Source organism: Rattus norvegicus, chromosome 2 (assembly GCF_021556685.1).
Source record: "Rattus norvegicus strain SHRSP/BbbUtx chromosome 2, alternate assembly SHRSP_T2T, whole genome shotgun sequence".
Classification (NCBI taxonomy): Eukaryota; Metazoa; Chordata; class Mammalia; order Rodentia; family Muridae; genus Rattus; species Rattus norvegicus.
In genome coordinates, this window is record NC_141535.1 from 222,570,338 (window position 1) to 222,584,509 (window position 14,172).

The 14,172-nt window shown below is 41.8% G+C and overlaps 1 long non-coding RNA gene across 1 annotated transcript; it reads right to left on the minus strand.

Annotated features, from left to right (window-relative positions):
- Positions 1 to 2,730: 2,730 nt before the first annotated feature.
- Positions 2,731 to 12,507, minus strand: LOC147996552 (uncharacterized). The gene is made up of 3 exons (XR_015678326.1): positions 12,437 to 12,507; positions 12,319 to 12,355; positions 2,731 to 3,027 (listed from the first exon to the last, which is right to left on the minus strand). It is a non-coding gene; the product is annotated as an uncharacterized LOC147996552 (long non-coding RNA).
- Positions 12,508 to 14,172: the final 1,665 nt, after the last annotated feature.

Genomic DNA, 14,172 nt, shown 5'->3' on the forward strand with positions numbered 1-14,172 from the left:
CAGAAGCATATTTTATGCAATGCTGACACCAGCTGCTCCACGGAGACCTTCAGGCTCCTGCCAGAGTGTATTTGGCACCCAGGAGCAAGCAGGCTCCGAAGTACCGAAGAGCAAATGGGTTTAGCAATAAGTCTTTATCTCAGCATGAAAAAAAGCAATAAATTGTGATACGTCCGAGCAGCTAGTCTCTAAACACACACACAGAATTTATTATGCAAAAGTTTAGCGTACTGCCAGAAAGGAAGACGCTAGCGCTGTCATTTTAACAGCTTCGCTATAACTTGGTTCTTTATATGAACAAAAAAAATGTGGAACTTTACGGAGTTTGCACTGTGGGTGTAAACACGGTTGAAGGAAATGGAGAATGTGAAGGAAAAATGATCCACTATTTACCATTTTTTAAGCCTCCAAAAGTTCCACCAAATTGGGAAATTATACTTTTTACCTTGGCCAAGGTTGTGACAATGGCGTATTCAGACTCATGATTTATAACTTCCCAGTGAAATACAAGTTTATGCATCAGAGGTATCAGCAAAACAACATGTGGGACACCAAAGCAAAAGGGTCATGCGCAGGGAGGAAGATGGGCAGTGAGGGATGATGGGAAACAAGGAAGGCAACTGCTGTCAGTCAACCAACCATGACAGCACACACTTGTGAAAACGTCACCACCAGAACTGCTATTTGCATAATAAAATGAACAAAAAAAGAAAACTAGATGTGGAGCCATTGTTGAAGTTGCCTGCAGAAAGCCTTCGTTTCCATAAGGCTCTGTGGATCTCTGCCTTCACTCAGATAACCACCAATGGACAATAAATGAATTTGAAGATCAGTGCTGTCCTGTGAGAAGTCTTCGATGCTCCCAGGAGGGGAGAGGTTTCTACAGACTAGAAGTCTATTTGACTCGTCTTTTCTTAGACTTTTTAACAGAAAATTTGGCATGTTCCCCCTAATCTTAGAATTATCGGGATATGCTATGACTCCTGCTGTTCATGTTACCTTTATCTAATACTAAACTCTTCCCAGTACTCTCATAAAATGGTCTGACCAATTGTCATTTATTCATGTGTGAAAGGACCTCAGTTGAAGCACTCTTATCTCTTCTGTCTTTGTTTCTTCTGAGATGCAAGAAACAAATCACCAAGCCCTTATTTGTCTGTAACTTATTAAGTAGCCCATGTTATCTTTGAACTCATGGTTATCCTCCTGCCTCTGTCCCCAGAACACTGGGACTACAAGCCCATGTCATTTTTCCCTGATGCACTTTGGTGGTGTAACAGAGAAAAATTCAACTTCACTCTGCCTAATGAAATATATTATTTATGTTCAAAATCATTCTAACTGAAATCTTATGTTTAAAGCTATAAAAATATTTAACTCATGTATGCTGTTTGTTACTTTACCTATTAAAGCCTTGAGAAAAACCGCTCCTTAATTTGAGTGCTTTCTTGAACATTTGCAACAAATAACATAGCATGTGTCCTTTTGCCTAACATATTATGTCAGACAAATCTTAGAGCCCTCCTGATGCGTCCCCACATAGAGTATCTGTGTGTGTGTGAGCACTGCCAGTCCCCATCTTTGCAGGGTTCGGAAGTCAGCAGCCCCCAGCAAGCTTTCATCCTCTGGAACAGAAAACAGTGACATCCCCCTGAGCAGTGACTGGACACAGAAAGTTTCCACTCAAAATGTCTTCCCCTGCTAGGAAGAAGAGTTACTTGGAATGAAATGTTTCTTTCGGATGTGGTGCTCCTAACTTGACCTTTTAGAGATACTCGAGGAGGTTTACTTCCACAGAATTGGATCTAATTGGTTACATACAGTGTGGTTGAAAACCAGAGAGCAGTAGTAATGTCCACTTAAAATCTCAGGCATCATACGAGTCCTCTGATGCTGCCTCTGTTTTAACACTCACTTTAAATCTGTGTTTTACAATAAAAGAGTGAATGGAAAGGAAGTGTGGACACGCTCACTCAGGGTTCTTCAGGATTGAAAACTCAAAAGGCCAGGTCACAGGAGAAGAGAGAATCCAGAATCTGCTGAGCACTTCCTGTGGGCATGGGCCTGCTTGGATGGTACGAATAGACTACAGAATAAGTCCCTGTTCACTTGAAGTTCAGAATAATATCATATTTGGGAGTGGGGATGTAGCTCAGGGGTATGATGATTATTTAGAATGTAAAGAAAAACCTCTTAGGTATATGGTAACTGAAATAATAAAAAGGAGAGGAACGAGATTTATTGACAGTCTAAAGGCTTGCCGTAGACTTGTTATTCCTGGTTGTACTTAGTAACTATCATTAACAAAACGTCACTGAGAGCCAAAAGAGGGATGAAAGAGTGAAAACTGAAGCTAGCAACTCTTGTTGCTGAAAGGAAATGAGTTATAGGAAGGCAACTTTGTGAGGCAGGGATGGCGACATCTGCCTACCCCGTGGTGTGAGCACCTTGTCAGGGAATGTTGAGGCACGCAAAGTGTCACAAATTGAGGCAAGCCTGGGCTACCTAATGCCTTCCAGGCTAACCTGGGATTCATGATAGTGTGCTGAATCAAGAACAGGAAGAAAGAAAGAGAAAAAGGATAGAGGAAGGAAGGTGAATAAAAGTGAAAGGATATATACAAGCCATTGGAGAGTAAGTAAGGATGGCTTACAGAGAAACAGAAGCAAAGCCATAGGCTCTTTGGCGACAGCCAAAGACACGGAGTCCCAGCAGAGAGAATATCAATGATGAAGTAAAATACCCTTTATTTCTGTGTTCGAGCGAAGCGTTTGGAGATGAGACAAAACTTAAGAATCGCACAGAGAATGCATCATCCTCAGAACCTTGCTGAGTGAATTTACATCATTTGTAATGTTTGCAGAGGTGGACGGATCGAAGCAAGCGTTACAATAGGAGAGGCATTTCCAGTCATGGGGGATTCGTTTTTTGACACATGGGTCAAACAGCAGCAGAATGTGATGACATTGGTGTGGTGACATAACGATGGGTAATGCTGCAGTTCCGAGTCACTGTCACACTTGAACACTGCCAACGAAAGAAAGCGTAATCATCCTAACCAGGAAAGACAATTTGGGGTTAAAACTAACAAAATCCACACTTTGAACTGCTGTGGAACCTTTCTTCTCAACTGGGTTCAGCACTCCACCAGTCGTGAATACGAGAGAGAGTGGGAGACGGGTGAGGAGCTGGAGGGGAAGAGAAAAGGAGGGGGTGAAGTAGATATAATAAGTAAAAATGTAAAACCTAATTAATTAAAGTTTAAGCAATCACGCCTGCTTTGGCAGCACATGTAGTAAAACTGGACGATGAGCAGCGCCACTGTGCAAGGAGGGCAGCGAATCTGTGAAGTGTGAATCCATAATTTCTGAGTCAACTAAGCAGGGCACATATGAGCTCACAGAGACTGAAGCAGCAAGCACGAGGCCTGCGTGGGTCTGCACCAGGTCCCCTGTGTATTGACTGTAGCTTTTAGTGTAGTATTTTGGTGGGACTCCCGAGTGTGGGGATGAGTGGGTCTCTGAATCTTGTGCCTGCTCCTGGGGCTCTTTTCTTCCTGTTGGGAGACCACGTTCAACTTTGATATGATGGTTTTTGCTTCGTCTTATTGCATTTTATTTTGTCATGTTTGGTTGTTAACCTCTTAGAAGCCTGTTCTTTTCTCATAAGAGTGAGAAAGGGAGTAGATCTAGAAAGAAGGGGAGGTGGGGAGGAACTGAGAGGAGGATTAAGGGAAGGGAAACTATAATCAGGATATATTGTATGGGAAAACATATTTTCAATAAAAGGAAAAAAATTTAAAAAATAGAAAGATAAACTACTGTATTTATTTAATGCTGCTTCTATGTGCATGTGTTTATGGCTGAACACTAGGCACTGGGCAACTGATTATGGGGATTGTCACTGGGAAAAAGAAACTGATTCTCCCGCTCTCTTCTACCATTGACCGTCTGTAGCTCTTTATTTAGGAGCCTTTTGAAAACTTCCCCATTCACATCGGCATGTTGACTGGTGTTGTCACTGTGTAGGTCTTGTTTAGACAACTCTGAGGTTGAGATTTCACAAGTACAGCTTCACTTTCATGTTTAGAAGACACCATCTTAACAAAAGGGGTGCCGCACCTTGGGCTCTTAAAATTTCTCTACCCTCTCTATTTTTCCCGAGCTGCAGGAGTTAGAATTGTGTTGTATATGTATCGACTGCTGTACTTTATGTTCTGTTTCCCCAGATAAGCAAACGAATGAAGTAAACATGGGTAGCTGTTTTTTTTAAACATGAACATCTTTCAGGATGGGGTTCACATTAAAAAGAAAATCCCCATTGATAGGCCTTAAGCTGGGCCATTTCTCATTTAATATTAAAGAAATCATACACACATACCCTGCCTTTGTTTCGTCTTTATCGGCTGCTGGTTTGTGAACAGGGCTGTGATCCTGCTTTGCGGCTGTGTGTCGGCGATGGATAACTGTTAGCGAAGCAGCCGCTATGACACTTTACTGTGGTAGCTGTGGTTATTTCAATGCTGGGTGGCAGAGCTGTGTCTAAAACCACCTCTTTATTCAGCCCTGAGGATGGATTGCCTGTGGATCGCCCATGGGAGGCCTTTTTAGTGGGCCCTTGGCATCAGCTGTGGCAGCCCTGGCTCTGGTTCTGAAGGGTTTCTGGTGCCAGATGAAATGACTCCATCGGGCTCTTTGATCTGATCCCGCTTGGTCAGCTGGGAAAGTGAGCTTGCTCCCTCCCCGCTCTTCTGCAGCTCCAGGTTGGCTGCTGGCCCTCTGCTGTGGTCTCTCCTCATGCCATGGGGGTCTAGCTCTCCTCAGCTGCTTGCACTGATGCGGGGCCTTGTTCTGGCACTGCCCCTGGTCTACGCTGCCCGGTGCTTGCCTGGCTGCGTTGGACTGTGTTTCTCTACAGCGTTGTTGAGTTTCTTTGCTCCTGGCAAGCTCCTGAATTCCCCCAGCAAGCCTGAGGTGTAATCATTTCAACTGCTGCTCTGATATGAGGCACCCATTAAATGGAGATGAAAAGGCAGAAATAGGTTCAGAGACAGAAAGCTAAAGCAAATGTATAGTACTCCACAGGCCATGTAGCGAGAAGATGACAGGCCCACTGAGGCTTGGATTTTAGACTGAAGTTTGGAGCGGGTGAGAAAGATTTGTTTTAGTATGTGTGTTTCAGAATGAGCTTTCGGCTTGCAGTTGGAAGGAGCTGCTGGTCAAGAAAGCTGCTGAAAGTCCCCCGCAAATAGTGGGAGTTAATATGTATTGCTATAGGAATACCAAACAGAAAAGGGATTAATGAAGCAGGATGTGGGGAAACCCTTCCCCAATCTCCTCCTACAACAATATTTCTCACCTCAGCAGGACACTATATGGCGGTACAAATCCATTTTTCATGTACTATATTGTGCTACAAACCAGGCTTGTGTATACTGTATGGTTTTACGACTGTATTAAATTATATAGCAAACTGAAGTTCTCCGTGTTGTAGGCCTATTGAACAAGCAGAGCATCTAAGCAGGGCAAAAATGCTAACGAGTGAACTTGGAGAAAAGTGAGGTTATTAAAGAGGAGGGTTTTCTTCCAGGTACTTTCTAAATTTTCTTACCAGGGCTTGCTTATTTTAACACACACACACACACACACACACACACACAGACACACACACACACACACACACACACACACACACACACGTGCCTGGATTTGCCTAAAAAAAAATCTGCTAGCTCTTTAAGGTTAGTAGGAGCACATTGCAGAGAATGGAAAATGAAAGGCAAAATTTCAAGTTTTTTCAAAACAAAAAAATATATCATTGAAAACAGAAAGAATTCAAAATGGCACATTTGTTAAAAGAGCAACAACAAAAGCACACACACACACACACACTCACACACTCACACACACACATACACACATCCCTGGGTATATGTCAGTTTTCAAAGAAATATTCATAGCCTCATATATATGTATCAAAATCAATCAAAACAAATGGTCTCAACACCCCATTCAAAAATCTAGAAAAAGAACAATAGAGTAAATCTGAAGGAAACACTAAGTAGTCCATGGAGATAAAAGTAGATATCAACAGTTAAAACAGAAACATAGCTCTCAAGTCATTTCAAGCCATTTGGTTAATACAAAAATGGTAAAAATGTTACATAAGGTAATTCAAAGAAGAAAGCCATGAGATTAAAAAAAAAAAGCAAAAGGCACAGTTAAAACTTAAACAGAATACCCCACTCCCCAAAATTTAGGAAGTTCTATTTTTGCTTCTCTACCAATAGATTTTTATCAGATATTTTATTTATTTACATATCAAATGTTATCCTCCCTTCCCAGTTTCCTCTCATACTAATAGATTTTAAAACCTCGATTAAAAGCAGATAATGAAGAGGGGCTGAGAGATGGCTCAGAAATTAAGAGCACTTGCTGCTTTTACAGAGGAGCCCTTTGGTTCCCAGTACAGAAATGGCTTCTCCCAACCCCCAGTAACTCCGGTTCCAGGGGATCTGATGCCCTCTTCTGGCCTCCTTGGGCACTGCATGCATGTGGTACACAGACATACATGTAGGCAAGACACCCATAGAAGATATAATAATAACAAAATATCTATAAATGGATAATGAAGAAAATTAACTCACCACAAATGACTCTGATAAAAGCACAACCAAAATAATCACCACAAAAATTAGTTTCCAATAGAGGATTCTTGAGGTAGCTTCACAGAGAAATCTATCATACCTGTAATAACTCAACAATTCAATGTTTTTAAGGTCTGTCAAAAATATAGAAAAAATCCTCTAGTTTCATTTTCTGGATCTATTATGTCATTGATCCCCCAAAGCATACAACAGTTGTGAGAAAACAATATGTAATCTTAAAGTTTGTGAACAGAATTAAATATTCTCATATTACTAAGTTTAATGTGACCCCAATAAAAGTTCCTCTGCTATTTCGAAATAAGAGCAGACATGACGACAACAACAGAGAAAGAAAAATGTGTGTGTTCACTAGAAGCTCAGCTCACTACAATGAGATTAATATAGATTATCGATTTTAAAATCAGCAATGAACAGAGCTGGGCGTGAATATTTGGTACATCACAGAGACCATCCACAGAGTCCCTCTCCTCTACCCTCCCTCAGTGTCTCCTCCTCCCTCTACCTTCCTTTTCCCTTCAGACCAGCTCCTCTCCTACTTTCATGTCTTTAATTTATGCAAATGGTATGCAGGCAGCCATTGCCATTGTGTGCTCATGATTGGCATGGCCTATTCTCCTGAGAACAGTGTTCCAGGCGTTTCTCGACATCCTTCTACTCTTATGAGCATTTCCTTCCTCATTCTGCAGTATGGTGTAGAGGGCATCATAGAGGTCCTGTTTAGGGTTGAGGGCTCAGAAGTCACAGATTCTTGCCATTTTGGCCAGTTGTGAGTCTCCACATTAAGCCTCTACGTTAAGTCTCTACAATAAGAGGCTTCTCGGATAGAGCACTTGTGACTGGAATAACATTCCTGTTTTGAGCACTTACCTGTTTGTAGGACTTCAGAGCACATTCTCTCCTAGATCCTGTGGCCTCCCCAGCCTTAAGCTGCTGACCAGGTGTACTGTATCCCCTGACACAGACACTCAGTAGTCTTGTCGTCCGCCAGTGGGCACGTATTGCTTGACTCACGCCTTAACGTGGCCATTGATGAATTTCCTCTCCTGAAAGGTTTCTTAGGTCCTTCGCTGTGAATGCTAGCCATTGAAGTGTTTTGGTAGGCTTTGCCTAATTTATATGCCCTTGTATCTACTTACCGATAGGGTCTTATTATCTCGCTGTGGCAGGCCAGCCATATCTTTGCCAGTGGAAGAAAGGGGAAAACATTAAGGAAGGTTTGGGAAAATAGACATCTAGAAAAAAAAGTCACAGTTAAATTCCTTACCTTTCTCAAAAAGCTAAAATCTAGAAGTCTCTGTGACTAAATACAAACAAAAATAAAGCAAGTGCAGAAAGAAAGCTGAAGCAAGTTCCTCTGTATTATGAGGATGGAAGGATATTCCTAACTCTGCACATCCAGGAGCAATAAGGAAAAATATTAATAATTTGGAATTCATCGGTATTTTGTGCAACAGAACCATAAGAACTACCGCACATGCCACGAGCTTGGAACAGATTTGAGACTTGTTCTAGAAACAGAGGTCAGCGTTTCCACCATAAAGAGAGAATCAGCAGGCTCTGGAGATGATGTGGCACTTAGTAACATAAATGCTTTTGCAGAGGCTTCAAATCTGGGTCTTGTATACACTGAGCCACTCACAGCTATCTCCACCTTCATCAGGACGGGATCGAATGCCTCTGGCCTTCATGGACACCTGCCCTCACATGCATATGCCTTCTCCCACATACACATAATTAAAAACGATACTGGACTACCTAGTTGGGCCTCAGTGGGAGAGCAGGGGCTTAGTCCTGCTGAGACTAGATGTCCCAGGATGGGGTGGTACCCAGGGGAGACTTCCCCTTCTTTGAGGAGAAGGGAGGGGAGAAGGGGGGAAGGATTTGTGGGGGCAGGACCGGGAGGAGAGCAGAGAGAGGGGCTGTGATTGGGATGTAATGTGAATAAAAATAAATTATGAGAAAAACAAAAATTGAACAAATCTGTTAAACAAGAGAGAGAATATGAAAATAAAGGAGGAGAGAAAGAGGGATGCAGACATCTCTAGGCCATGTGTAAAGATCCGCCTATCAGGAAGAACATAGAAAGAAGACACGTGACGTACTGTATCTCTCCCCGCTGATCGTCACACTTCCCGTCTTTGTACATTTCTGTTGACAAGGCTCATACTGAGGCAAAATGGTGCGGTTATTACAGGGGAGGCTGCGACCACTTTCAGTCAAGCTCTTACTTGCATTCACACGTGCTTTGGCTTCCCCTGATGATGAGTAACATCCCACCCTGTAAGCCAAAGGCAACTCTGTCCTCCTCTAGCTGCTTTAGTGAGAATGTTTTATCACTGCAATAGAAAAGCAAACTCAAGTACTTATCCCCTGGGAAGAAATGTCATTATACAAACACAAAAGCCTGTGGCTGGGGAGGTCAGAAGCCGCAAAGGGAAACCAACTGCTCTTGTTTTTAACTAGACGTGGTGTATCTGTAAAACATTTGTACTTTGTGCCCAGAGGTCACTGTGGTTTGGGCCACAATCAGTCATAGAAGGAAACTTCACTTTGCAAATGATGACTGCCTTGGCTACTGCTAAGGCTCCTGAGAGTGAGTGACTGTTTTTGCACCACAGTGTCATGGATGCTCAGCCTTATAGCGCTCCTCCAAGGCTCAGGGAGCAAGAGGGATGAGGGAGGCACATAAGAAACACGTGGGAGGAAAACAGGTAATGTTACGTATTTTCCATTCTGGAAGGACTATCTTTAAAACGTTAACAACTCACCAACCTCAAAAGATCCCTGAAACATACAAGATTTTCAGGGCTTTTCCATCTACAGGGTTAAATAACCGGTAAGGATGTCTGAAGAGAGGAGACACTGCAATCTGTTGCTGTACCTAAAAGTTGTGGAAGAGTTTTAGGGCTGTTGATTTTATAAGTTGTTACCCATGATAGGGTGTTTTTTCTTTTCTTTTCTTTTCATTTCCTTTTTTCTTTTTTGTTTGTTTTGGTTATATAGTTACCTTTAGTTGTCTGTGCTCCTGTAAGCACCACTTCCCCCCATACTACTCTTGAGTAACCCCAGTAACCTGATTGGTTTATTATCTTGGACTTTAATAAAATCATTTTTGATGTATTGCCAGTGCCCTACTGGGGTGAATAGATAGTTTCTCATGTATCCTCAGGAAAAGTTACACACCACCATTATATCGTTAGTCAGAAGAGTTAAGTGAATTGCTTTAAGTATGTAGGGACATAAAGAAGGGAAGAACAAAATCATTTTTTGTATTGCCTCATCAAGTGAATTGTTCAAATATATGAGGAACATGTGTTGCTGTTGTTTGTATTTTTTTGAGACAGGGTCTCATGTAGCCCATGGTAGCCTCTGATTTTCTATGTAGTTGAGAATGACCTTGAAATTCTGATCCTCTTCTCTCCACCTCCCAAGTTCTGGGATTACAGATGTGTGCCACTCTCCCAGACTCAGAAGAAGTTTTTGGAAGAAAGTCACTGGATATTACATGCATTTGAAATCTTTCCACAGGCTGTAGCAAAACCCCTTTCCTTTTAGGCAAGATAACTTGATATTTGGCATTTCAGAAGAATGGATTTTGAAGGCCTCTGTGGAGACTCATGAGCTCTGTTTTTAAATATTTTTGGGGGTCAGTGGAAGGACAGAAGTACATTGCAAGGCCTGCTGAGTACATTAGGCAGGCCTTAGGTTCTGTGTGTCAGGTCTCTGTAAGCAGCAGCCTCTGCTCTCCTTGCTAGGTATTAGGAATGGAACCCAGGGGCCGTTTTCTTATGAACATATGCATATGAGATGCCAATAAAAGACAGCAGGGATATTAGAATAAAACACAGTTGGAGTGGTGAGAAGTGATTTGCTGATTTTTAAGGCCTAACTATGACATCAGAGGAAGAAAAGCTTTCCTTGACTATCCTGGGCATCTCTTCAAACAATGGTAGGACCACCATGAAGCCGGGAAAGCTGGAGTAGTCTTCAACTGCTTGCGTTCTAGATTATGATAGAGAGAGAAGGCTCAGATCTGTTTGCATGGCTGAACTATCGGTTGGGTTACTCTCCTAGCTCTTCTTTAAACATCTTTTTAAAAAATTACCACAACCTGACCCCAGTTATTAAAATAACAATTTCTACTGCTTTCCTTTTTACACAGTATACATAGTATATATGTAGAGAATTTCTGTTAGGAACATCCTTGGTGAATTGCAATGAGTCCCGTAAGAATTTCGTTGTTGTACATTCTCCATTCCCAATAAACTGGTCACAGAATCAACAACTCGCTGTAATTTTATAGCTTTTGCTTTTGTTCTTTCTGGAGAGCAGAGCCTCCTCCTAAAAACCAGCTCTCAGCTGAGGCCTGCAGCAGGCTCTCTGATGTCCCCTCTCAGAGAAAAAGTCTACAGATAACTCAAGTGCTGATCCTTCTCAGACACGTCACCTTTAATCAGTTACAACAGACAGAACCACGGAGCATACGTGCTTTCCTCCAGCATCCAAAATCTCTTTGAATTTTAAATTTCTTCCTTTCTTGATGAAGACAACAGTCATTTGTTTAGTTTGAAGAGTAAAATACCGAGCATAAATCAAGACAGAAGATGATTTTGAAATTGGGGAGAGGGGAACTGTTGGTACCCAGATTTCTTTTTTGCTAACTATCACGAGGAATTCTTTCCTCAGGACACTGAAAAATCATCTCACAAAATAAACAGCAAACATTTTTTTTTGTAATGTAATTTATCGACCACCTAGCCTCATGCAATTTAAATTAATAGCATGGTTGCCAAGTAGAAAATCAGGCTCTGTGTTATCTGGGTGCACATGCCCAAACCTCTATTATCACACAATCTTGTGTTTGACTTTTGTTTGGAAGACATTGCTAGGCTGAGTTGCATAGGGAAGATTTACTATTGTGTTTCTTACAATGCAGTTCCACAGATTAAAATGCTCTGCGGGTTAATGGGAAAACCAAGGTTTCAAAATTCCCTTCTTTATGTCCCTAGTGTTTGTGCAGGAAACCAAGGGGAGGCCATGAAGCCAAGTCTTATTGTCAGAGCACATAGCACAGAGAGCACAGCAGAGAAAGAATGCTCGACATGGGAACATCAAAGCTTGAGCTGCTAAGACGTAAGATGTTTGCTAGAAGCCAATACACTTAGTTCTCCTCTTCATAAAAGGAAGGGTTGGGCGTTTTTTCTTAATGGTTTGTGTAAATGTTTTCTTTTGCGCTTTGAGTCTGTTATTGCGTCTGTGTTTTATGAAAAGCTCATATTTTGGGCTTAGCACATGAACTCTTTTCAATTAGTTCTGCTGAGAAGAGTCTTTTCAAAATATATAATGGAAAGGCCTAAAGCGAATGGGCCGGCTTCAGATTATTTCTATCAATGATTAGGCCGGAAGACTGTTAGCAGGAAACGATGATGTCTATGGAACCACTGTTCAGTAAGAGAGTGGGAAAGCCAGGGTTCTACCTTAGTCATGGGAAGAAGTCCCTTGTCCTTTTGATTGACCCAGATTCCCCACTTGCAGACTCCATATCTGAGGAGTTTGCTCGTAATTTCCAAACGGACTTCATTCAGCATCCCGGCACATTGCAGAAACATCTCACAGCTCTTCATCATCCTGTAAAATTGGTATAAAATTACCTGTGACGCTCCATCGTCAATTTCTCCAGGAAACACTCTGCAAAACAAACAGACAAGCCTTAGTTCTTTTGCTTTTAAAGTTTTGATAAGGAATTTGAGGGAAGAAGCTCAAAATAACCTAAGGGTCCTGATGGCATTTCCTTTTTGAAGCAGCAGCACCGGGATCTTAGCGTCTGCCAATCGGAGAAGCAGCTACTGCGCGTGCGCACAAGCTCTGGGCTCATAGGTTCGAAAGAACCATGTGACCCTTTGGGAAGCAACATATAAGGAAAGAATTGAAGGAATTTGCTGGATAAATGCTATGACGCTGTGAAGAAAGTGGAATGGTAGCAAAATGGACGAGTTTCTAGTGAACCTCAAGGTCAAAATAATTATACAGTACAGGGAAAAAAAAGAATCTAATATAGGAAGGTTGGTCCTTTTTGATGAACAATTGTTCTTTTTTTTTCTTTCTGTTTCTTGCAAAAGAAATAAGGAGGGATGATATGAACTTCCCCCATCATTCCTAAGCACCTCCCTCCTCTTCTCAGAACACCACTGAGAAGGGCATGCAGATAAACTTACTGAAAACAAATGGCCTCTCAGGTCCCTGCTATTCTGAAAGGATGTTTTGTTCTATGCATCTCATCTTTCATTCCTCAAAAGCAAACAAACAAACAAACAAACCCAACAAACAAACGTTTTCAGTGACTAATGGGTGTTATATAATTCTTCTTCCTCCTCCTTCTCCCCCTCCCTCTCCCCTCCCCCCTCTCCCTCTCCCTCCCCCCTCCTCTTCCTCCCCCCTTTTTGTAGAAGAGGACGGGTAAGCCCCCACAGGACCAGTGATTAGACAGACATGTTTCTACTGCCTCCACAAGCTACTGCATTACCAGCCCATCTATGTTCCAGCTACAGGGAGCCCCTGCAAGTAGCCGTGTATTTTAGAGATCACTCGGTAGCGGCACACACTTAGGCTTTCTTCCGTTCATCAGCACAGGCTCGGTCATATGAACACATCTCCTGAGAACAAAAGAGTCTAAGAGATAAATCTACCTGCCGAGAGCCCCTCGCGTCCTACCACTTGGCATATGGGCAATTATCTGGAGATAATTCTTTTATTTTTAACTTTATCAACTTTATTATAAAACATCTTGCAAATTAAGAAAAATCCAAACAAGTTACCTAGACTCAAAGTTGGCTCAAATTAAGGGATTCTATACAGTTGTAATATGCACAGTGGACTTCACATTAAAATTTACACTTTTAGTATCGAGTCCATTTATGCATTTCTCCACCACCCAGCCCAAATTATCTATAACAGGATTGAACTAGAAAAACCATTAGCTTTGTATTTTCATATATAACCCATGCCCATTGCCTATCCCCGGTCCTTCCTCGTTACTTACAGGTAGCCTTTCTTTTCAGATAGCACTTAAAGACTGAGAATATGGGGGCACCTGCCACATCCCATTTGAAACCCAGTCATAATTGTGATGTGTATCTGTCATAATTTTCTTTAATTGATTTGTGAACAACAGTTTAGTGGAGGCAGAGTGCCAATGTGAAGCCTGTTAGGGTCTACTTGTACTGTCTCAGGTGGCCACTGACAGGGCCTACGTTGGGGTTGGCGATACTGAGTAGCAACTCGTGTTCTCACATCCGTAATTAAATGCTTGTAAAGCTTAGCAAAGTGTACATTGCTTCTAATTCATAATTATAGTTACCTAAATAATCTTGATGTGAGCTACTTGTAACTTACATTATTATGTAGGCAAAAGTCTTTCAAGGAAATAGAGTTATTCACCTCGGCTACTCATACTGCATTTTGGCTCCCAAATCTATGGTTTTATTGTTTGACTTTATAAATATGAT